The sequence below is a fragment of the Artibeus jamaicensis genome, unplaced genomic scaffold (assembly GCF_021234435.1).
Source record: "Artibeus jamaicensis isolate MK-2021 breed Jamaican fruit bat unplaced genomic scaffold, CSHL_Jam_final scaffold_916, whole genome shotgun sequence".
Taxonomy (NCBI): Eukaryota; Metazoa; Chordata; class Mammalia; order Chiroptera; family Phyllostomidae; genus Artibeus; species Artibeus jamaicensis.
In genome coordinates this window covers 10092297-10117280 of record NW_026522059.1, presented here as the reverse complement: position 1 = coordinate 10117280, position 24984 = coordinate 10092297, and the positions used below count along the sequence as shown (strand labels likewise).

The following is a 24984-nucleotide window of genomic DNA, read 5'->3' as shown; positions in this document are numbered from 1 at the left end:
AATAGTCAGTGGGGCCGGATGGAGCATTGGAAAGCCTCGGCCAGGAAAGCAGGAGGCGTTGGGGTGACGTGATGCTGGTCTCACCAACCTCTGCTGAGTTTTGCTTGGGGGTAAATCATCTCAATGGCTGGAACCAGCAACTAAGGCCAAGTTCATCAGCTAAGAGCTCAGGCCTCAGCTGCATTTTGCCAACACAGACAAGCCTTGCTTCTCATCCAAGAGACTGGAGCTCCTGCTATAATCAGTCAACAGGTCTGACACCCCAGTGAGTGTCCCTTTCTTCCAGCTGCTGATTTCTTCGGTGCTATCCTGCCTCCACCGCCCCAAATCCCTGACCCTCTCCACGGGTCTCATCAGCATTTAAATAGAGTGATAAGACTCTAAGAGCAAAGGCTTTACTTTCTGCTTATTTTTTATAGTCCCAAACTTATATATAATATAGATTATGTATATATTTATTATCAGTTTGTATAATGTATTATATATTTACATTTATTCTATAATATTAGATCATAATTATAAATTGCATTTTATAAATTATAGTCCAAATGTATTACTTATAAGCAGCATATTATAAATATATATTTATATGTAGAATACATATTGTAAATTTGGGGGGACCCAGTGCCAGCACTCAGCCAAACTCAGCCAGGTAGTGCTCCCTAACACGTCCCTTGCTCCTCCGTGAAGATGCTCCCCTAGACCAAGGTGTCCTCCCCTCTCTGCACTTCCTGAAACCGTGCACGACCCTTTATTAAACCCTTACCAAAGCATCTGCATTGTTTCTCTGTTTCTTAAATCTTTTTCATTGGACTGAGCTCTCTCTGATTACAGTCGAATTGGAATTTCATTAGTACCTTTTGAGTGTCTGATGCTCAGCACTCAAATGTCTGTTGAATGATGAAAATTAGTACAATATCTGGCTCATAGAAAATGTTAAGCAAATATGCATTAAATGAATGAAGAAGGAACAGATGAACACAGTCTGGAGCCCCCGGCGGATCAGACCCTTGTGAACACTGCGGGGCCTGAGTAAGAGAACAAGAGGAGACCCACTTGCCAGGGTGTCCAAATAATTTAAGGTACAAAACAAGCTGTTAGATACCATGTTAGATACCACGCTGTTGTCTCTTCCTACCTTCATAAATACATCTTTATAACAAAAAGTCAAGAGATTCATGAAAATTATATATTTTGGGTGACTTAAAGATGGCAAAATATCAAAGATGTCCAAGTCTAATTAATAACAGTGCAAATAATTAGGTATTCTATTCTGTTGAGAGGCTGATGATGTTGGGGCAAATAATAAAATAAAGACATACATAATTAAAAAATGATTATGTAGCTAATCTACAGCATTTACTTATTTTTCTCACCTTTACTTTAGCAAAAGCACTGGTGGGTTTTTTTGTTATAATTGAGTCACATAATTTATGTTCTATTGCCAGTAATGCCAGACTGTATAACCTTTCTTCAATATCAAACGTGCTTGGCTCTCTTTACACAGAAGTGTGTTTCAACTTAGAAAAGAACAAATATGTAAGCTCATCTGTACAAGAATACTAAATGCAGAGGTTTATTTTAGTTATGTTTACAGGAACTGAAATAGAAACAACTGTGTCCATCGCTATGAGGATGGTCAAGTGAGCTGTGGCATGGTCCGCCCTGCAATGCAGACACTTTAAGAAACAAGCAGGAGCCACGTCAGTAGATTTAGAGGGGTGTCTTTGAGATACTGCTGAGAAAAGCCGTATGTAAAGAAATGTGTATAATTCAGCTCATTTCTGCAAAAGGACAATAACAAAAACCTCTGTATGGGTACTTTACATATTTAAAAATGATTTATTTGAAAACGGAGGAAAGTATGGAAAGAATTGCAATGATGGTAAACCTGGATTTCTATATGTACGCGTGTGTTTGGGCGGGGGTGATGTAGGTGTAATAGGGAGGTGGATATGCGGCAAAGTTTATATTCATATTTACTGATGTGTAGGTGGGATGATAGATATGTAATTGTTCACAAAAATATTGCGATGTCATTCTATTTCATTCACAGTGAACAAACAAACTAAACACTGTGTCTGTAGGTGTCTGTGCTTTTAGATGGAAGGAGAAAATCCCAGAACAACCTGTATCCAGCCATGAACGTTAGTTCCTTCAAGAGACTGAATAAAATATAAAGTAGAAAAAGGATAATGCTTTTTCTTTATACATCTCTGTTTTGTTTTCCTGGTTATAAAAAGCATGCAAACTTTAACATACTGCTTTCATAATGAGAAATAACTGATGAGGACTTTTCTAAAAAAATTAAAGTCCTTGGGGACCAGCTTTCTTAAGCTACAAGCCCAAAGTGGCAAGGCCACAGACTTTAACACACATCAGATTTACTGTAGTGGGCCTTTGCCCAGTGGTCAAGGCTTGAATCCAGAGAAATTCTGAACCCACCCACCAATATCTGTAAGAGGCTTGGGTTGACAGTCAGAGAGACCCAGGTTCAAATCCTTGCTCTACAACTTAAAAGCTAGGTAAGTTTGGGTTAAGTCATTTAATTTTTCCATGGCTTAGTTCCATCACCTATAAGAGCATAACCATACCTAATTCACAGGGTGGGTGGGTGAAGAAATGAAAGGAAATGCATGCAAACTGCCTAACACAGACTAGCTCAGCCACCACCTTGAACAGCAGTTTCTGTGAGTGGGTAGGCACTGAGAAATCGATTTGGGCACCGCTGCTGTGATTCGGAATGTTTCTTGATTGTTAGCTCTAGCTGGTTCAGACGGGACTGCTGAACGCGGCAGCCTCAGCTCGGTGAGCTGTGGCTCTGTTCGTAGGGGCTCTGTTTGCAGATTCTTAGGCTCTGTTCTGAAGATGCCCCCACTCGAGGAAGGGCCTCTTTGTTGACAGTCCCTGCCATTCAGCGTGGGAGTTGCTGGCATGGAATAACCCCAATGCTAGGCCTGCCTTCCTCCGTCTGTCTAGTTCACTTCACTAGATCATCGGACAGGTGCTGGCCCCAGAAAATGCAGACTAAGTCTGGCTGCAACATATATAGTTCCCATGCTTTGTGGCATAGAGTTGGAGTGACCATCAGTTCAAAATTAGTTTCAGTTTCGGGTTTTTTTCTTAGCTATGTGATAATAGGGTAATAATGATTGAATATGAGTGCTCTTATTTATCCCCCCCCCCTCATTTAAGAAGATTCTGACTTGGACTACTTAGGTTCTCATTCTCCTCCACCCTCCAAGGAGGACATTTGCATGCAACATGTGTCATGCAAATTTCATGATCTGTAAAGCCGGTCCCTCCAACATCCCGAGGGATGATCATTCGTTAGTTGCCTCAAAGTAGGGAATACCTTTCCATGATGGTCCCTGACACTCCTTATCTTGCAGGCCCACCTCAGAGATATCTCGGGTTTGGTTCCAACCCACGGCATTGAGGCAACTATCACAACAAAGTGAGTCACACACATTGTTTTCGTTTCCCAGTGCATACAAAAGTTACATTTACACTAGATTGTCACCTATTACATGTGCAATAGTATTATGTCTAAAACAATGTATACACCTTAATTAAAAATATTTTGCTTCTAAAAAATGTTAACCACCATCTGAGCCTTTGGCAAGTCATAATCTTTCTGTGGGTAAAGGGTCCTACCCTCAATTTGTAAAATAACGCAGTATCTGTGAAACACAATAAAGTAAAGTGCAATAAATGAGGTGCACCTGAACCAACTACTCATCTCTGCTCTGCCCTCTCCAAAAAGCTACTTAAAAAACAAAACAACTCAGCCTTTTCTACAATGTGCCCAAGTCCTGTTTCTTGATACATGTAACTCTGCCAAGAGCTTCTTGTTCCTATTTCGCTTTAAAAAGTTGAATTCTATCTTCAGATGATTAAAGAGCTGATCTAATGTGGAACTGAGGATAAAGCTCTGAGTAGGTAGGGTCGATCGTGGTCAATGAAGACAGTATCTAGAACCTACATGGGAGCCTCTGAACAGGGAGCCAATGAGAGGGGAGCGGGCAAGTATTAGAGGTGAAGGACTGGAGGCAGAGGCTGCAGCAGCAAAGGGTTCCTGTGGCCAGGGAAACCAGGTAGGGAGAGGAAGCAAATGGAAGAGAGCAGAAATAATAAAATGGATTACTTGATTGACGATCCAATGGGCAGAGAAGCAAGTTAAAAAGCTAAGACAAAGGGCAAGTTTCTATAGGAAACTACAGAAGACAAGGACACCCCTTTTTTCTAAAGGCATTATAAAGTGAGTAAAGTCTCCTTGGGGAAAAAAAAATATATCTAAATTTCCCCAGCAGCCCTGACTGTTGTGGCTCAGTGGGTTGGGTGTCATTCTGCAAACAGAAAGGTCACCAGGTAGGTCCCTAGCAGGGGGGCGCCGGAGAGACAACTGATCAATGTTTCTCTTTGCACATCGATGTTTCTCTCCCTCTCCATCTCCCTCCCTTCCCCTCTCTAAAAATATACAACATATTTTTAAATAAATAAACAAACAAACAAATAACCCCAACAAGAGTGCTTAAGCAGGCGTTTTTTCCATACCAGGCAGTTAACTATTGTGAAAGAGGAAATGTTTCCAATGTATTTAAGTTGTAAACCAGGTGATAAAAACTATGTATTGTAAAGTCCATCTTAAAATAGGTTGTATGTATGCATATACCCAGTAAAGATCAGTGAAAAAAAAAACCATTACTGTTAGTAATGAGAATGCCTTGACAGTCAATCAGACCAAAACAACAGAAATCATCCTAGCCTCTTTCTTTAGCCTAAAACCAGAAAATGTACTTTTCAACAATCATAATTAAGCTATTCACACTCCCCCGGCTTCTAACTACCTGGGAGTTGGGAATGTTGTCTACTAGACTGAGTTTCTTAAGGAGAAAGACCACATCTTGTTCTTTATTTCACTGCTGCTGCCTGTACTTGGCTGATACATAGTAGCCTCTCAGGTATTCCTGCTGTAGTGAACAAATTAATGAGTACACGTACTATATGTACTCAGGACCAAACAGCCTTGTGCTTTTGGTATGTTTTTAAATAAAGTCCAAAGGTGCACCCTCTCTCCTGCCTTGACTTTTATAAGACAGTCTGGTTTAGTAGCAAGGAAAAAAAAAAGCCGTGGGAAAAAGGTAAGCAAATTACACCAGGATCTGAAAGGAAACAGATAATGCTAGTGATTGTTCTTGCCAGCTTGTAACAGGCAGGATATAAATATGTTAGAGAATAGGAAATTCAAAAAAGGCACCAGGAAGCAGGTTGGGGATTTTGAAGAATAGCATGTTGGGAACCTACTTACTCAGAAGCCATTGGACTATGACCCTAGGCAAATTGTGTTTCACTTTGCTGTTATTGTTTGAATGAAATGAAATTTCATAAGCCTGGGAGCCTCACCCCTTCCTGTCTATTTCATTGGAGCATAAATCACTTCTAAGGGGGGGACGTTTGGGTTAAGGGTGAGTGCTTCCCCTTTCCTGCAAGCTCGAGTTAACGGAGGGGAGTGCTGTCTTTCTTCTCCACGGTCTCGCTGGCCCCCACCCCGACATCCCATCCTTTTTGCTAAACTTTCATTTTCAAGGCACTCATGGAACATAAAACCCTCGATTATAACTTTTCACTAGACATACCATGAACGACTTAAATTTATCTTGGTTTTTGAAAAAATATAGTTGCTTTCATCTAAAAATAGCAGTTACCAGTTGGCTATTTTGAGTTCAGGAACACGACTTCCCTTGCCTGTGGCAACTTGCAACCAAAGGAACTCACAACCCTTTAAACCATCCAGTGTCCCTTTGTCTAAATGACAAAGACGGGGGTCCACAAATTGTGCTTCCACATACTGCAGGGATTCAGGAGCCAGCACTTTGCAATGGAAACTCTGGGGCCGATGGTGTGTCTGGTGTAACTGCAGACCCGACAGAGAGGGTACACCACAGGGAACCCAGAGGTAAAAATCATGTGTTTGGCCACCTGGGAGCCAGCAAGCTTGGCAACGTGCCAGGAGAAGACACAGGAATTCTTAAGACAGCCAGCAACCTGGGACTTTCTACCTCAACGTGTCCCAGTAGCCCACCTGCTAGGTCCCAGCTCTGAGGTGTGCAGCTGCCTCCCGAGCCAGCCGAACTCCGGGACAGGACTCAGCCAGGTCAGTCTTCCTTCGCTTTCTCGGGTTGTGTGCGTGAAGCCTCCTTCACAAAGCAGGATCCTTGCCTACATGCGTCACCTTCCTGTAGGAGAGAGATTTGTGTCGTATATGCATTGGAGTCCAATTATCGCAGACACTAGGTGAGTACTCAGGCGCCAAGTTTCGGATGGGTTCCCAGAGTAACTGGACTTCTGGTGCTAAGTGAGGGCTTTTCCACAAGGGAGACCACATGAACACTTCAGTGCCTTTGGGGCCGACCAGGCAGGGAATAAATGAGACAATAAGTGGGGGAGATAATGACAAATGACAAAATCCATTCTATGTCTACAGGCATTCAAATTCACTTGTTTGTTTTTAAACTGCTGACCAGCCAAACCAAACACAGCTGTGGGCCGTCTTTAGCTTCTAAGCCAAGTTTGCAACGCCCCGCCCAGGTGGCCCTCTGGACGGGCTGGATGTGCCGTGTTCCCCACCCCTATGGCCCTGGGAGGTGGTCAGACAAGCCCTGAGTCTAACCCCTACCCCACACCAGCACTACCCACTTGGTGACTTTGGACAATTACCTTCCCCTCTGAGTCTCAGTCTTCTCATCTGTAAAATGGAGATAATTCCCACCTTATAAACTCAATGGGTGAGGATTTGGTGAGATTTTACTTTGGGAACACTTGCCACCACCCCGGCGCCCTTTTGAAGTGGCAGCGACCCACACGCCATGCTCACACATCAAGCCCCCAGTACAAGGCAGCTCTGGGCATCTGCCTGGCTCATGTCTAAACCTGAGTCTCAGCTTGCACAGCTGTCTGGTTCCTCACCGCCTGATCCATTCCCAGGTCCCTCACACTCTGACCCCCAGCTTCCTTTCCCTCCTGGGCCCACATCACTCCTGGGCCCTAACTATAGATTCACTTCTCTGGCTTGACTCTGGGGCTACTTTCTGGAGGAAGGTCCGCATCTGTCCTCCAGACCTCTCGGGGAACCTGGGCCGTCTCTTTGAGAGACATCTGGACTAAAAGTAGTTGTGTCCCCTGAAGTCTGAGTTCTGAGGTGCCGAGCTGCATCCCTTATCAGCTGGGGAGAAGACTGCGAGGTTGAGAACTGACTGCAGATGTGGTACAGAGGGGCTCTGTTCCCAGCCCCTCTTGGGCTTCCGGGAGCCGCCGAATTCTCTGTGGTCTCGGGATCTTCACAGATGCTCTTCCTTTGCTCCTCTTCTTTTCCCCTGAGCAAATCCTACCCATGCATCAGTCTCAGCATAAGCACCCCTTTTTCAGAGAAGCTGTTAGGAGTCACTGTTTGTGTCCTCCACCCCCACTCCCCAACATCCTTACCCTGAAGCCCGAACTCACAAAGGGATAATATTTGGAGGCGGGGCCTTTGGGAAGTAAATGAGTTTCGATGAGGTACCGGGGATGGGACTCACAGGATGAGACTGACGCTCTTACAGGAAGAGGAAAGGCCAGGGCCCTTGCTCCTCTGTCCTGTGGAAGGCCCAGCAGTACAGCAGCCATCCGCAAGCCAGCACCTTCATCTTGGACTTCCAGCCTCTAGGACTGCGAGAAATGCTGGTCGTTTAAGCTACCCAGTCTATGATATTTAGTTATTATAGTAGCCTCAAACAACTAGGACAGAAATTTCCTGAACCGACAATTGGTGCCCTCCCAATTCTGTTCTCTCTGGAAAAATTCTATATTTCTTTTGTTCTATTAATTATAATTTGTACTTATACAAATTATAATGAACTTGAGAGAGGACTTGTTCAATGTTTTCTTCTCCTATATAAAATGTGGAGCTGGTAGGCTGGCTCTGTTCCAGAGGCACCCGTTTTGCCCTTCCTAAGATGTTGCTTCACATTCAAGGTCCAAAATAGCAAATTGCAATAGCCTCCTGCCTGCCAGTAGAAGTTGGCGGGGAGGGGGGAGAGCCACACCCTTTCTCTTTAAGGCCTGGAGCCAAAAAGGTGCCTGTGTCACTTGCACTCAAGTCACCTTGGTCAGCCCCTGGTGACATGACTGCATTGCCGCTACAAAAAAGGCCAGGAAATGCACTCGTTATTCTGAGCATCTATTTACCCAGCAAAAAACCAGAGATTCTACTGCTGTTTGCAGAAGAGCAAGTGAGTGGTGGGGGACCGATAGCAGCCTCTGCCTACCATCTTCTCTGGAGATAGGAAACACGACTGCAGGAACCAACTTTCTTACTGTCAAGATCTTGTATCAGGGTCAAGTCTAGTGCTTGGTCTAGGTGAGAGATGGGTTAGATGACAGTGGGAATTTACTAAAGTGGGCAGGTTTGGGATACAGGACTTGCCAATAGGGATAAGCACATGTGTCTATGGGAAGGGTACTTCCACCTAAATGTCAGTTTTCCTCTTGTATTGTTTACAAGATTTTTTTTCCCTTACCTGTCCAACGAAATTCTAAGCTATTCAACGTAGAAGTTCAGGAAGAATATAATTATGGGTTCAAATACTGTTTCTGACATTTAAATAGCTGTAGGAACTTTGGCCTCAGGAAAACTGAGGATTAAAATACCACATAAAGGTAAATGCTTAGCACTTTGCCTGATGATAGATACAGATATAGATAGATAGATAGATAGATAGATAGATAGATAGATAGATAGACAGATAGCCCAATGAATCAACTGTGGCTCCTATACTGCTGTGTAGCCCTTTAACCATCCTTGAATCTAGAGCAGGGAGTATCAATCAGTATTTGTTGGTGGATAGGTATATGACTGGGGAAATCTCTATGCTTTGAAGACCACCACACATTTTCTGGGGGACAGTTGGTGTCTGCTGGATGGCTGCCCGCCTTCCAGTTCCGAGTGGGTCCTTCTCCGTATGCTCCTCTTTCCCAGGCAACAAACAGCCTCTTCTTCCTGGAAGGGCAGGCTGAGTTTTGTGGCAATGACTGGCACCTGGTTCAGAGGCTCAGCGCTCACACCCAGTTCAAATGTCACCTCTTCTGTGAAGCCCTCCCGTTCCTCTTCCTCCCGTTCACTTCCAGCCCAGGAAGGCCTGGTAGAATGAGTCACTTCCTCTGGAACCTTGCTGCTCCCTGCCCGGTTCACTGCCCTGGTAACGGGGAGATCTCAGGCTGGTTCCATCTGGTATTGCCCAAGCGCAAGCCCATGAAACTTGTCCTTCTGCCGCTTAACGACTCAGAGCCTGAAGGCATTAAAAAGGTTGTCTGTGCCAGATGAGTCAGAATGGGATTGAGCAAAACCCAGAGTGCACACATGGTGCCCCATTTGCTGATTAACATTGTAAAACCTGCTGGTTGCCGATGGCAAGGTCAAATGCCAAAGACAAGCAGTAGAGTTCCCCTGCACCAGCAGTCTGTGCCGCTCAGATGTATAGAAAGAAAACAGGCTGCAAGTAAATGCCAAGCACAGAGGAAACCCCCAGGTTCTGATGCTGAATGACGACGGCTGCAGTGAGACCAGGTGGTTCCATGAATACTGATTCTGCAGGCTCCTCTCTACCTAGTTTCTCTAGGTTGGAACCTTGCATCTTGGGCCCCACGGGCCCCATTTACATCTCCCCTTCACGGTGCCCACAGAGCCTTGTTTCTAGCCTTGGATGAGGGAGGAGGGAAGCTTTAGTCTGCCTTACTTTGTAATTTCTATACCTTCAGTCTTCCCCAATTTGAGCTTTTGACAAAACACTCAAAACCTTTTCTCTAATTCCTCTGCATCATCCCTTTGCTGAGGCACAGATGCAACACCCTCCAGCCATCTCCAGTGGGTGATTGGAGGAAAGTAACCATTAAGCTTTCAAAGATCTCCTACTACATCATAGACTTGCAAGTGAAGTATTGGTCCTCACCTCCCTCATCAGACTGAAAGCTTCTTGCTGGATATGACTGTGCATTACTGTTTTTGCATTCAGGACCTGCACTGGACCACAGTTTGGGTGCAGAGTTATTAAGTGAACGGCCACAAGTGTGTATGGGAATTCATTGGAAAATGATCCTTACACTTGGGAGCACTTTACAGGTTTGTCTCCATGACTTCGTTCACTCCTCAAAACAATCTCGTTACAAAAGGACAGGCATTATTTTTTATTTTATGGAGATCAGAGAATCAGGATACTTGTCTAGGGTCCCTTAGCTGCTAAAAGCAAAGCTGAGAATGGGACCAAGGTCTGCTGGCTTCAACATCAGGAGGGAGAGCAGGACAGGGACAGGGCGTGTGCCATCACTGGAGGGTGGGTCGTCTGTGAACCTGCTCAGATGACCTTTGGAGTAAAGTCCCTTATTTAAGGGACTTCCCTAATGAAGCCCTGGAATTGGAGAATAATCTAGAAAAAGATGCTAATGCTGGGTCATGTGTCACTTTGTCACAGTGGTTAACAGGACCCTTCACCATTTTAACACAAAAAGCAAAAGTTCTCCAACTATTGGGTCCCCGTTGCATCCTTACAAATTACTGAGGACCTCAAAGAGCTTTTGTTTATGTGGGTTATCCCTGTTGAGTTTTGCAATAACCAGACTTAGAACTGAGCATTTTACATGTTTATTAATATAAAAATATTTAGTGTAGAGGTCATTTTACATTTTTACATCTTTACAGTAACAGACGCTTGTTGGTCTTGCTAGTTTCATTCTGTTTTTATTTTGTCTGCAGTCAGCAACAGCATCAGTCCATCCCACGTGGGAAGTAGGCTCCATGTGAAAAGGCCCGGCACCCACTTGGGGAGCTAAAGGGAGGGTACTGGGGGCAGAGTTCAGGTTCAGACCCACCCTCGTGTGGTGTGAGCCATATTTGGAGAACACGCACCCTCTGGGTGGGTTAGATTTCACCTGTTCGGGCACAAGCCTCTGGGAGCAGTAGAGTGTGCGGCAGGGTCAGGGGGAGGCCGACCCAGTAAGAATCCGGTAAGAATGTAAAAACTAGGGGAGGATGATTCTTGCCCCTAGAAGATGCTAGAGATTTTAGGTCAGAAGGGCTGGCACCCTTCTTCGTGGAGAGAGTGGCTAAGAGAGTGAGGAAACTTTAAGTACCCCTGACAAGAGCTGTGAGTGAGAGGGGCCAAGGCTGGCTGGCGCTCAGGTGTCCGCTAAGTTGTCTGGCTTCAAGGAAGAAAGATGGACTCTAATCCGTCTCTGCGCTCAGCCTCCCCCAGCTCTCTACGTTCCATGTGGCATGCCCAGCCTCTCACAGCTGGGGAGTGGGGAAAGGGAGACGTATCTTAACAGCCTCTTTAGATAAGTGTGGATATTCTTTTTTGATACTCCACCAAACCTGACAAGTGGGAAGTTTCAAGATTACTTGCAATGTGAAATCTGAAAGCATATCAATGAAATGTTTATACTCTGTCATAATGAAAACCACTTGATGACTCTTACACTTTGAATGGACCTTTGACCCTTGCTGACTTGGACTATCATGCACTGGTCACTTGCAAATTCCTGGTTTGCTGAGTTATGCGGCTCTTTGCAGTGTAAGCACTTTTGTTCACGCAATCTCAAACAAGTCACACTTATTAACATCACTACTAGTATCATTGGAAAAGTCTTCCTGAAGTGTTAGAAAGCTGGGTAGCAGTCAGGTTCAGAGTGGCAAATGAATTTTCCCCTCAAAATTCTAATTTTCACTTGAAAGCTCAAATTGTATCATTTGCAACAAATGTCAGTTGCTTTCTTTACCTGACAGGCTCACTTTGTTCATTTGTTAAGAAAATATCTGCCAGGTACCCTGGTCTAAAAACTACAGTTTGTTGGTTGTTCTCTTGTACTCTATCGGCGGGGGGGGGGGGGGGGGTGGTGGTGGTGGTGGTGGTGGTGGTGGTGGTGGTGGGGAGGATAGTTTAGCTGGCTAATAATTGCAGAAGCACTTTCCCTCAAGACAACCATCTTATTCTGGAATACAGCAGAAAGACTTTTTTGTTTGTATTTAATCACATACTAGTGTGCAATTAGCTCTCTCCCCCTGCCATGAGTAGTTGGGGGTACAGGACCCACTACAGGCTGGTGGCCACTTTCTTAATTCATGCTATCAGTGGTTTTACCCACCCTCGCTTTGACACAACTAGTTAAACTGTCAACACAATAAAAAGGCAACTACTCTCTTAGTATTATTAGGGAAATAGCTTTGACCTTGAAGACCTTCTGAAAAGGCCTTGGGGATCCCTGGGCATCAATGGGCCATCGTTTGAGAACCACTGATCTCATGCAATAACTAGTGGCAGAAATCCAAGTTCACCAGTAAAGGAGAATAATCACTGCTCTGGAAAGCAGGAAGTCTGTGTTTGGATCCAGCCCTTCTCTGGGCCACAGCAGTATCTTCTATAAAGGGGGATAAATAATTCTTTCCAGGTCTACGAGTCTTTATGAAGAAGGGAAGCTTGAGTTTCTGGTTATATTGCCGGGATGACCATTTGCTGGGCCCATGTAACTCAAGTCAGAGGGGGAAGGAGCTCCTACCCTGCAGTGTCTCCGCCAGGGAGTAGAAAGTGCCTGGGAGCCTCTTCCCTCACCCACCCACTCAGTTCTGCCCGGCAACACTACATTTCTGTAGTTAGTTTACTCTTCAACTTTCCCAGACAACCACAGAGGAAGAGCTCGGGGCTCCAGGGGCCCAACCAAAACCACAATCCATAAAAGGAAAAATTGATAAACTGCATATTATCAAACTAAAAAGCCTTTGCTCTGTATGAAAGACCTTGTTAGAATACAAAGACAAGCTGTACACTAAGTCTCACATCTGACGAAGGACTCGTGTCTAGAAAATATAAAGACCCCTCAAAAGTGAACAGCCAAAAAACTGTTAGAAACAAAAATTAGAAAATGAGCAAAAGACACTGATAAACATTTCACTGGAAAGGCTATAGAGAGGGTAATGAAGAATATGACCACCTTTCAACATTATTACCACAAGGAAATGCAAGCTCAAACCACAATGAGATACTTTGTTTGTGATATTGTGCTGTAGTCTGGCAAAATGTTACAATCGGGGGGGAGATGGGGAACGGGTGCACAGGGTCCCTGTTATTACAGCTTATGTGAACCTGCAAGTATCTTGGGGGAGAAACATAATTTAGAAACAGACGTTGTCACAGCCCTTCTCCAGACCTCCGAGGGTTTCCCAGCATGTTTAGACTGAATCTAAACCACTGATCGTGCTTGACAAGGACTCAGGGTCTCACCGCTCCCTTCAGTTTCACCTCTCACCACTCTCTTCCTTGCAACACCGGCTACCTTGTGATTCCTTCACTGTCCAAGCTTGTTCCTCCCTCAGGGCCTTTGCATTTGACCTTTCCTCTGCTGGGAATTTTCTTTTCCCAGGTCTCTGCATGATGTCCCCTCACCACTTGGTCTTGATCAAATATGTTATAGACAGGCCTTTTTGATCCCTCTAACCAAAATAGCACCCGTTCTCTCACTCTTGCCCCCTCTCCCTTTACTCTAACAGTGTATTATATGTGCATCTGCTTATTTGTGTATCGTCTGTCTCCATAACTAGACTGCAGGCTCCATGTGGGTAGGATTCTTTCCTATCTTGTTCACAACTGCATCCCCACATGCATGGCACAGTGCAGGGGGGCTCAGTACGTCTCACTGAATGAATGAATGAATGAATGAATGAATGATGATGATGAGTATGGGCGTAGAAGAATAATTCCATATGGAAAGACCTCGGTTTGAGTCCTCCTCTGACACCACAGGCCGAGTGAGTGTGAGCAGATCACACCACTCTCTTGTCTCTATCTCATCGTCTGAAATAAGGACTGCCCTCAGGAGCCTGGGGATAATGCGATACCAGCACCTCTCCCTCAAACCTGGTGCTCCTGACCCCCATCTCAGTGCGTGTGGTAACCACATCCCACTCACCCCACCAGGAACCTGGATCGGTCCATCAGCCTGTGCCTTCCTTCCTCACCGCCCCACACCCAGGCCAGTTGCCAAGTCTTAACCAGTCTACTCATAACTCTCTCCCACGGATCTCGTCCACCTCTCTCTTCTCTGCTCATCCTCTCTGGCCTAAACCGTTGCAATAGCTTCCTTAATTGGCACTTCCCATTCATCTTCCACACCATGAACAGAAGAGTTTTTCTACTATGCAAATCTGGTTATATCCACACCTTACCAAAAACCTTCAATTGCTTCCCATTGCTTTCTAGATAAAGAATACTTGGCACCAATTGCCAGAATCCCGTTGTTTATCCCGCCCCAGCACATGAAGGAAGCTCAACCATATATGCTGAAGACAGGAGGTTCTCTGTTGTCTCTCCTTGGCTGTGCACACTTTTCCACCTGTCAGGGGGGCCTCTGTGCGGCCTGACACCCACGTGATGGCCAGGGTTCAGAGCTCAGCCTCACCTTCGGACATCCCTACTTCCCAGGGTGCTCCGTGCACCTCTCTGCTTCCACGGTAACCCGTGCCCAACTGTCACAGCACAGGGCTTAGCACAGAGCAGGAACTTAATGTTTACCCAATGAATCATTTGTGCTGGGCATTGATGGGGATGTTAAACTTGCAAATCCTTGTACAAGCTATAATGACCTGCTAAAGGATTTTTTTTTTCCCCTTTGCTCTAGCACTGATTTAAGATAGTATTGTTGGTAATCTTCTGGAGGTAATCTGGTTTTGGACCTGCCCAGGGCAAAAGGGCGGCCAAGTGACCTCTGAAATCATCTATCTTTGGAATTCTTCCAGCTCAGTGTGTGATTTTGGCTAAAGAATGAAGTCTGGATTCAAAAAGACTTGGGTTTGAATCCCAGCTCTGCCACCTGGTAGCCAAATGACCTTGAGCCTTCACCTTAAAAAGGAACTTTAACAAGATGGAGAAAGGGTTGTCATGAGGAATCAACAAAATCATGCAGAAAGGGCACATAGAATGGTGGGTGCTTGGCACACAGCATCCAGTAAATATTAATATATCTCCATCTAGTGGTGTGGACACAAGAAGGCACAAAGAAGATGCTAAGGGGCAGGAGGCACCAGGGACTCTGTGAGGAGGGATGAGGAGCAGCAGACAGTGTGAGCTTAGCCCAGGGAAAGAACAATAGCTCCTGGAGTGCAAAGCAAACGAAGCAGCACAGAAAGACAGAAAGGGAATGCGGGCAGGAAGTAGTGGGGGGGAAGGGGTGTGTGTCACCGTATTTTAAACCATGACTAGGTCTGCCAAGGGTTTGGGGCTTGGCTGGATATTCCCAGCCTGCTGGTAGAGCTGGGTGCACCAAGGTCTTCTCTACAGCCAGAGAAACTGGAGATCTAGCTCGGCCCACCCCGTCTGAGCCTGAGGCAATCCTACCTGAAGGTCATTTCCCCAGCTGCTTCCACGGACACGTTACTAGCACCAGATTGATGCCGGGTACTGGTGCGGCTAAAGGGTAAGCCCCAGAGGGAGGGCTGAACAGGAAGACCCTCACTGTGGGCCGCGGGTGCTGCCGAGGCCGGGAGCCTTCGGGATTCGAGCTGCCTCAGTTGCACTCTGGGTGAGCCAAGCACCATCTGTGTGACAATAGCTGCGTCATTTCACTTTTCCAGATTTCAGTTTTGTCCTCTGTAAAATGGGGATAAACTACCTACTTCAAAGGATTTGGGAACATTAATTGAGATAAAGGTGAACGCGTTTAGTACAGACTAGACAGTCTGAATGGCAACCGCCTCTTTTTTATCCAACTTGCTGGTTTTCTTTATTCTAGCACTTGTGACCTAGTATTTTGTAGAATTCACTTGAGATCGGGGACTTTGTGTCGTGTCTGGTTTGCCACTCTAACCCCAGGACCCAGCAGTACCTGGTCACACTGAATACATGAAGAAATAAACTCTATTCATCTCATCTCTGCCACCAGAATGCAAACTTTGTAAAAATAGAATTGCTTCAGTTACCTATTACTTCATAGCAGCTCCCCAAATGTAGTGGCTCAAAACAACAAGGCCCCTAACTGGCGTGGCTCTGGCTTGCACGTTGTCCCTCAGACCTAAGGGTCACCAGTTTGATTCCCAGTCAGGGCCTGGGTTGTGGGTCAGGTTCCTGGTTGGGGGTGTGTGAGAGGCAACCAATCAACATTTCTCTCCCCCTCTTCCCCACTCCCTAAAAATAAATAAAATGTTTAAAACAACAAAAATCGTGGCATTGGGGGCTCAGGAATTTGGGAGAAGCCCAGCAGGGCAAGTTCTAGTCCAGGGGCTTTAAATGCGGCACCTCAGGTGCCAGTGGGGCTGGTCATCAGCAAGCTCGGCAGAGCCCGGAGGGCCCATTTCCAAGGGGGCTCACTCATGGGGCTGCCAGGCGCTGCCAGGCTGGTTCCTGTCCCTGTGGACACTTGTTAGGGCTGCAGTGACAGTCCCTGACATGACAGCTTGCTTCCCTGAGAGCAAACCACCCAAGAGACACCAAAGAAAGCCAGAAATGCCTTTAGGTTTCATGCCACAGGGCATTGGAATCACATACCATCCCTTCGGCCATGTACTACCAGTCAAACAGGCCAGTCCTGACTCCAGTGGGGGGAAGCCTCATCAGGCATGAACACCAGTAGCTGAGACTCACTGGGGGCCATCGTGGGGAACGGCTACCACGGGGTAACTCATCGATGTTAACACCAGGGCCTGGTGCGTGATCGGCATCCAAAAAGGGTTTGGGGAATCCATGAATGAAGACATAAGTAAGGCACTCAGGCCTTGCCTTTGAGGAGCTATCGTTCCAGTGGAAGAGACAGGCACATAGACATTTGAAATTCAGTGTCTTAGAGCAGAAAACGGCCTGACAGTTCTAGGAAGGGATGTTCGTGTTTGAGCATGAACATCTCCTCCTCCTGCCAGAAGAGGAGATCAGGGAAGATTTCCTTAAGTGGCTGACATGTGAGCTGAGTTCTGATGGGTGAAAAAGTAGCAAGGGGGGGGGGGGGAATGAAGTTCCAAGTGTTAGAGAGAAAACCGCAGGCCCCAAATGGCATCACACGTGCTAAAGCCCCTGATATGAAATCCAGGCTTAGTTTCTGACCTCATTGCAGTGCTCTAGAAATTATATGAAATTCCTGGAAGTCCGATATGTCCTGGCATAACAATGCTGTCTGTTGTCAAAACTGGGGTTCACCCCGAAAGGACAGAACCCGAGGGTCCGGGGAATGCCCGAGCTGACTTTGAGGCAGACGTAGCCACAACGGACTCTGTAAGGACCGTGGCACACATGGATGAAGTTTGCTTCCGCAAAAATGATCCCGCTTGCCACATTTTTGCCCTCCTGATGTCCCTGTGGCATGGCGACAGCCTGCTTCTAAACTAGAAAACTTGAGATGGGCAAACAATGGCCATAAATTACAGGAGTCGTGGGGGCCTTGGGAAACCCAAGACCACTGCTGGGTTCTAACGGGCTCCCCAGCAATCCCTATTTTCCGGCTTTTGTGTTCCTTCATAGTCCAGCACAGTACACAAAAGCTCTTTCTGTCCCCAGAGACCTCAGAACCCTTGGAGCACATGCCGCTGGCCCTCTTTCAGTTTCCACTTAGTATGGATTACCAAAATGTTGTTCTTGTCCCGTGTGTGTGTGTTTTCCAGATGGGTGGCAACCTTCCCCTGCCACAGGGCTGGTGACCTCACTGTGGCAAAGAAACTGTTAGAAAAACTGCGTTTTCACTCCCCACAATTTCAGCGCAGGAAGGCAAATGCCTGTGGGTATGTAACCTTCTGCTGCTCCCTTGTTGCCTCACACTAGTATGACCAGCTACACTAAGTCTTGTGCTCAAAGATACCGTTAACAGGTTAAGGAAGCTTCCCAAGACCCCGGTCTAGGAATCCTCTTGGTTATACAGTATAGAGACTGCCGGCCGGGTGTTCTGGAAGTGTCGTAGAGGATGACAGCCCTTGAACCCTGTTGAAAGGGACTTTGTCAGACGCTCCTGACCACTGACACTGCTGCAGACCTAGAAGGCACAGAGCTTTGGATGCACGTCCTACGGCTAAAGACGGCCCCACCTGTCTGATCCTGTAGAAATGCTGGAGACTCTCAAATCAAACTAAGAAGAGCAGTCACTGACTCTCACGTAGACCGCATCCACCCAAGACAGCCCAGCGAGACTTCCTACCTTATCTAAACGTAAAAACCCTTCTTTCCTTTCCCATGTTTTCAAGGCCACTGTTGAGTGGGAGTAAACTCTGGGAAAATAGTAAAAAGGTGAAAGATTTATATGGTCTGAAGAGAAACCAGAGTATTAAACTCTGGAATATAGAACAACTTTTTATTTCCAGCTAGGAGAAAAACCTAACTGACCCCTGGCTTGAATAGCTATTTATCTTTGTGGCACTTATTATACTCCTATGACTGCTTAGATTGCTGGTGCCCAGCAGGTCAACGCCACTTGGATTATCTGTGTCCCTCCCTCTTGTAGAAACGACCTACAATCCTGACTTAGGTGGGAGGAAACCTCATCAGGCATGAACACCAGTAGCCGAGACTCATTGGGGGCCATCGTAGGGAATGGCTACCACAGGGTAACTCATCAAATGTTAACACCAGGGCATTTGTAACTCAGGAATTGCCTCCATGGGCAATGACATGTTTAAGTGGTAGGGAACAGGTGCCAGTGAATAAATATGATCAGGAACTTCTCCTGAACTCATAAAGACATTGCACATCTTGTTGCTATGAGACATTAACTGCCCAGAAAAAATCCTTAGACTCTCCAGCCAAAATTGTTCGTGGTTATCACTGGCTGGGCAAGGAGGTGTCTACGCTGTGGCCAATACCACCTGTTGGACCTGATTCAATGCTCCTGTAGAAGCTGAAGGTCAATTACATACAATCACTGAGCAAGAAACTCAAATATATAAGATCGTTGAGCAAAGGAAGACCCTAGGAGTTCTTCTTCAACTGCTTTGGGTCTTGGGGAATATGGCTCTAAAATGCACTCCGAACACTGGGAATTATCCTGCTTCTAGTTGTCATAATAGTCTCCCTAGTGTGCTGGTCTCTCAGAAGGTTTAAATGCATGCTTGCAGCTGCCAAGTGCCAGGCAGATGATCTCCCTAAGACTGGAATGTCAAAAAAAGGATGCAGAGAATGACCAACTTAGGGGTTATTAACCTGAAACTGTGACCTGTCCATGTCATGGAGATTAAATAAAAATGTCACACCACGCCAAAGAGCAACAGAGATGCAGTTGGTAGCCCCAGAGGGATGTTAATGCCTTCACTTTGTATAACTCTCTTAAGGATCCCATCCAATGAAGGGGTGGTTCAAAAAGGAAAATGCAGTCCTGAAATGGCGTCACATGTGCTAAAGCCCAAGATACCAAACCAGACGTAACATCTGATCCACTGCATTTTTTACCTTCCCTGGAAATGTAATCTTAATCAACCAGTCCAGACAAAGCCAATGAGATCTGCCCACCCACAGAAAGGAGAGGCAATCTGCATGATGAAAACTCTGGCCATTCCCTCTCCCCACGAAAGATAAAAATAATCCTCTTCTTTTTCTAATAATTCCTATCACATCCTTCTTACTATAAAAACCTTCCATTCCATCAACCCCTTGGAGCGCTGCCTGAATTCATGAATCGCTTAATAAATCCAAATAGATCCTCAGATTTACTCAGTAGAATTTTGCTCTTTAACACAAAGAAGGGGAAACTGATTATGCAAAGGCCCAAAGAAAGAAAGGGGTCCATCAGCAAAAGGAAGGTGAAGACAGAGATATGTTTGATCAAAGTTTGTTTATTTGCCTTTTACATACATAAGACTTCCATTAGTGCCTTTGCCTATGGTAGTATTATTATTAATATTATATATTAGTAATAAAATACCATATAAAGTACTAATATAATAGTATAATGATATAAAATAAGGGAAGAATTGAAAACAAATGCCAAATGATGCGTTGAGTTTCATTATCTCAGCGTCGTTTCTATTCAACACACGTGGAACACCTACTGGGGGCCAGGCTCCCAGTGCTGAAATGCAGAGATTAATAACAGAGATGGCCTTTGTCTATAAGCAGTGGAGGATATGAGGGAGTGGACAAAGACACTACACCAATCACGATGTAGGTATCAGAGAAATGCAAGTTCCTTGGAGAGGTGCGTAGCAAGGGCTCAGGAGGCCAAGAGAGGGCGCAGTTGCAGCCACTTGGAGGAAGAACTAGGTATACAAAGAGGCCTGAAAATAATCTTTGAGTCCAATCTGACTCACTGTCAACAAAGATACTGTTTTTTTGTATAGACCTATAGTTCTTTTTCAGTACCCTTCCTGCCTGCCTCCATGAACCGCCAGGTTCACCTGGGAGCTCTGGGCAAAGATCACTGGTGTCAGTGGCAAGGGGAAGGATGTGGGGGTCAGGACACTCCTCCAGCCCATTGGTGTCCTTCCGCTGTGGAAGTGTGGGCAGCCACACTCTCCAAGCTCCAGCTCCTGACAGCTCAGGCTTAAATTATTACTTAATATTAGTTCTTCTCCATGGGGTTTCCTCCACATTCTTAGTCCTAAGGAAATGAAAGTACTTCTTACATGGTCTCCCTTGGCACCCATTGCCAAGTGCAATGAGAGGAGAAGCAAGTAATTGCTCCATTTAACAAATAAAGGGCGTTGAAGCTGGGAGGCAGTAACAGACTTGCCCTTGTAGGGCTTCAGCCCACCAGACTTGGGGGTTGGGGGCAGGAAAGGTCTTCAGCCATGGCCTGGAACAGAGTCCCAAAGGAAGAGCCTGAGGAAGGACTTGAATGGCTCCTGCCCACAAGGACAGGGCTGGCCAAGGCCGCAGAGCATTAGAGGAGTCACACCCGAGCTGATTCCCAGTCGGGCAGCCTCCACTGCTTCCTGGGGCTGCCTCTAGTCTCACAAGGCCCCTTAAGGAATTTGAGATATTTAAGACCCAAAGACAGCAGCAGCTCTCCCCACCTTTCCAGATCTGTCTGCGGTCCCAGGGAAGCCACTCCCCGGGCTCTGAGGGCCTCCCTGCTCCCCAGGCCATGCCACAGCCCAGCGACAGCAGTCAGCCACCGATGCATTCTTCTGTACACTAAGGACGTGAACTTCACAGCAGATCATTATTGCCCACACCTCGGAGAGAGTGAGAAGCAGTGCCCGTAGGCATGAATTAGTCAGGCCACAACACCTGTAGTTATAACACCCAGATAGCACCACCACAGGGAGAGGAAGCAGACTCCTGCCCTCACCCTTGGCGACAAACAAAATCACAACATGTAGGCCCAGGTACATACAGCAAAGCCCAAAGGGAGGAAGAGGTTACTTCTCCAAGGGGTTGGGGGGACAAAGTCCGGAAAGGCTTTGTGGAGGAGGCATCTTTTCACTCGAATCTTGGGAGGTGTGTTTACTAGACAGACTGGATGGGGAAGGCAACTTGGGAAAAGAAACAATTTGAACAAAGAATAGCACGATGTACGAGGACCTTTGGGCAGCTGGAGACAGCTCCCCACGGCTTGATCCTCAGGTGTCAGAGTGGGGCACAATGAATGATAAATCTGGACAGGCAGGCAGGCCTGGCCAACTCTGCGAGCCAAGCTGAAAGTGTGCGTTTTGCCCTGGAGATCAAGATTTGGGGAGTTATCAAAGGGAGTAACCATTTGGAACAGGCTCTTCCTTTTAATGGCTATGTTACCCCAGACAAGATACTTAACCTCTCTATGCCTCAGCTTCTACATCTGTGAAATGGGGATAATGAGAGTATATCTTTCCACAGGGGTTTTTTAGGGAAACTTGAAAGGAGATTAAAATGTAAAGAGCTCAGCACAGTGACTAACATATATAGTAAATGCTCCACAAGTTTACATTATCATTAGTACGTTCTAGAAAGATCATTCTAGTTTCCAGGTAGTGAAAAAAAAGCAGAGATGAGCAAGAATGGACCAGGGGGTGCAGTGATGGTGGCTTGAGCTAACACAGAGGCTTTAGGGAAGGCCTGCAAGGAGGGAAATGGAAGATGTCAAGAACAGAGAACCTTCTGGAATGGGTTACTCTTGGGAAGTAGGGGTGGTGAGGGAGAGAAGGAGTATGGATTTGCCTGCTGGTCACTGAGATTGGAAATACAACTTGGGAGACCAAAAGAGGGATTCACACAGTGGTGGTTGCCATGATGAGTTTGAGGTACCAACTAAGGTCACCCAGAGACTAGAGGCGAGAGGGAGCAGCACAGAGCTGGAGCTGGAGCCATCACAGAAGAGGAGATGGCTCAGGGCCAGGCATAGCCTCAGGGCTGGGCGTAGCCTCAGGCAGAACCTTGCCGAAATACGCAAGGGGGTGGGCTGAGGCCTCCCCTCGCCTACAACCAGTGCAGGGAATACAGAGAGCCTTGAGGTTCTTGGTTAAATTGGCCAGTGTGAATTCTGGGTCTTCTGTAAATTAAACTTTATTTTCCATGCTCTAGTTGTGGTTGAAAATCAAAGTGAATAATTAACTTTGGATCTGGCCAATTGTTTGAATACAGATCTTCATAACGTGGGTTGCAGAACCACTTTATCATTTGAACTCTGAAGGAGAGTCTGACTTCCTTTTGTGGTTTGAACCCTACTCCTTCTGCAGCCAAGGTCATCACAGAAGTGCTTCAACTCTGCTGAGCCCAAGCCCACCCGTCTTTCTAGACCTGAAACAAATACCACTTCCTCTGCCTGCTCTTCCCCCCGCCCCCCAACCAAGGCTGCCCATGGGAAATAGTCCTGAATGACCCTCCACAGCAATAGCGATGAGACGTGATTTTTGGTAAAACAAATTTCTCAGCTCTGCCTGAATGTTTGAATTAACTGCGGATTTTTTTTTCAAACTGCCTTACAGAAAACAGAGTGCTCCTTTAAAACCCAGCTTTTTACTCAAGAGAAGAAAGCTCGTGATAACTGGCTGAGAGCTCATGCTGCAGAAAGAGCTATGGCTGAAGAGACAAGGGAAACAGCCACCCTGAGAAAATTGCTGGAAGTGAACCGAAAGATAGCAATGCTGTAAAAACCTGTGATTGTAAAGCCAGTGCCAGGAAGACCCCATGTGCAAAACCTCCCATGAAGACCTCTTCCTGCCAAGCAAGAAGCTCCATCGAAGAGATGCCCCCAGAAGTGAATTTGCTCCAGGATCTGCTGCAGCTCCGATGATGAACAGCAGCCCAAGAAGGCCTTTCCCTTCTGAGGTGATGGATGTGGGCAAGGGAAGGATGGCTGCAGAAGGGCCCCCTGCTTTTCCAGAACCCCCTATACCACCACCCATTCAATGTGGACCTCGAGTCTGAGGTCCTCTGGGAACATTTCCTCCACCATTTGGTCCTGGTTTGCAGCCACCTGTAGGCTTAAGAATATGTACCAGGCGTTCCATGTGGAAAATGGGATGCACCTTTCTACCCTTGAGAATTTGGACCACGACATCACACACACTCTAGACCGCTGGGCTCAGCTGGCCCTCACAATATCACGCTTTTAAATGTCTCACCCTGTTTTGAATGAACATAAACCTGGAATGCTTGCTTGGCGAACTTTTACACTAAAAACATGTTTTCTCATAACGCAATGGCTTTTAACCTCCTGTTCATTTATTAAATTTGAAATGTTTTTAATCATAAAAAGCACTCCCACTGGATGAGTAAGAAGCTAGATTACTAAGAAGCTAGAAAAATTCTTTGGCAGGTGGAGTGGGGAAAATGAGACTGTTCAACAAGTCTGAGCGATTTACAGCCAGCTAATAAGTCACAAGGTCTTATCCTCCTGAACCAAGGACACCTAGGAGTTGGTTTACACATTCCAGACCAGGCTCAGGCAGATCCACCTCAGTCCCTTTCCTGTGAAACTGACCAGAGAATAACCCTGACCCCTCTATACATTCATTTTCATGCATTAGCATGTCAAAGGCTCCTGGACATCTGGACAGCTGATGAATATTCTATTGAGATCCTCCCGAGACCTCCCCTAAAATTCCTGTGCCTTCCCCCACCCCTTCCTCCCTCAGGATTGTGTCTTCGCTGTCTTTCTCCTAAGCTCTAAACTCTAAGGGTCCCAGTGAGACTTGCAACCCAGGAAGAAGCAGGCAGTGGCAGCTCATCTCGGGGTAGCCCCTAAACCTGTCTCCGAGGGCCCTTCTATTGCCTAACTTTTCAGTGAATCGAAGAGTCACTCCACTTAGGCTCACTCCTGTTGCTGTGATCTTGCCTCTTCTATCCTAAGCCCTTCCTTTGTTTCATTGTCCCTACCTTTAAATGTGTTAGGATGTACTGAGACACGGAGGGCCTAAGCCACCACCTGTGCTGGAACGAAGAAGGTATGTGTTGCCAGCTGAATGCCCGACCGCAAAATTCCCTCTTACTGGAAGCCACTGAGGCGTAGCTGTCTGCGTCCTGCTGGAAACTGGTTGGATCCGTATTTCCCCTCCCCGCTCCCTCAAGGTTTCCCAGAAACAAGGCCCATAAATCTCCCAGACATTCTGTTCCCAAAGCAGCTATCCCTGACCAGAGGACATTGTCTTGCAAACACCTATACCCAGGACACCTGGGACAGATCAGCAGGGTGACCCACCCTACCTGGGGGTCTGCTAAACACCCTTAAAAACTCTTCCACCCTTTCCCCTGTTGCTGCCGTCTGCTTGGACTCAGCCCACCTGATCCTAGTGTCCCACCTTGAATAAAAGCCCTTCGTCCCTTATTTTTGGCTCCTGGTCCTTTCTTAGCCACCTCAGGTAACTAAAATGTACTCTCAAAATCCCCTGGATTCGCATCGTGAAATCTTTCCCGCATGAAGTCAAGAACCCACCCCACCCCCACATTCTAGACCATGCTGGGCCACACGGCCTAGGTCCTGGTCCCTTTCTGGTAAACTATCAGAATCCTGGGGGGATTTGCCCCAAGGCCAGGACTGAGAACCACCACACACCCGTAGCGTGGTCAGTGGTCCCTGGAG

General features: G+C 46.4%; 1 long non-coding RNA gene across 1 annotated transcript; it reads left to right on the top strand.

Annotated features, from left to right (window-relative positions):
- Positions 1-5558: 5558 nt before the first annotated feature.
- On the top strand, positions 5559-24709 carry LOC128626755 (uncharacterized). Its single transcript, XR_008390805.1, has 3 exons — positions 5559-6157; positions 17666-17782; positions 22889-24709. It is a non-coding gene; the product is annotated as an uncharacterized LOC128626755 (long non-coding RNA).
- The last annotated feature ends 275 nt before the right edge of the window (positions 24710-24984 follow it).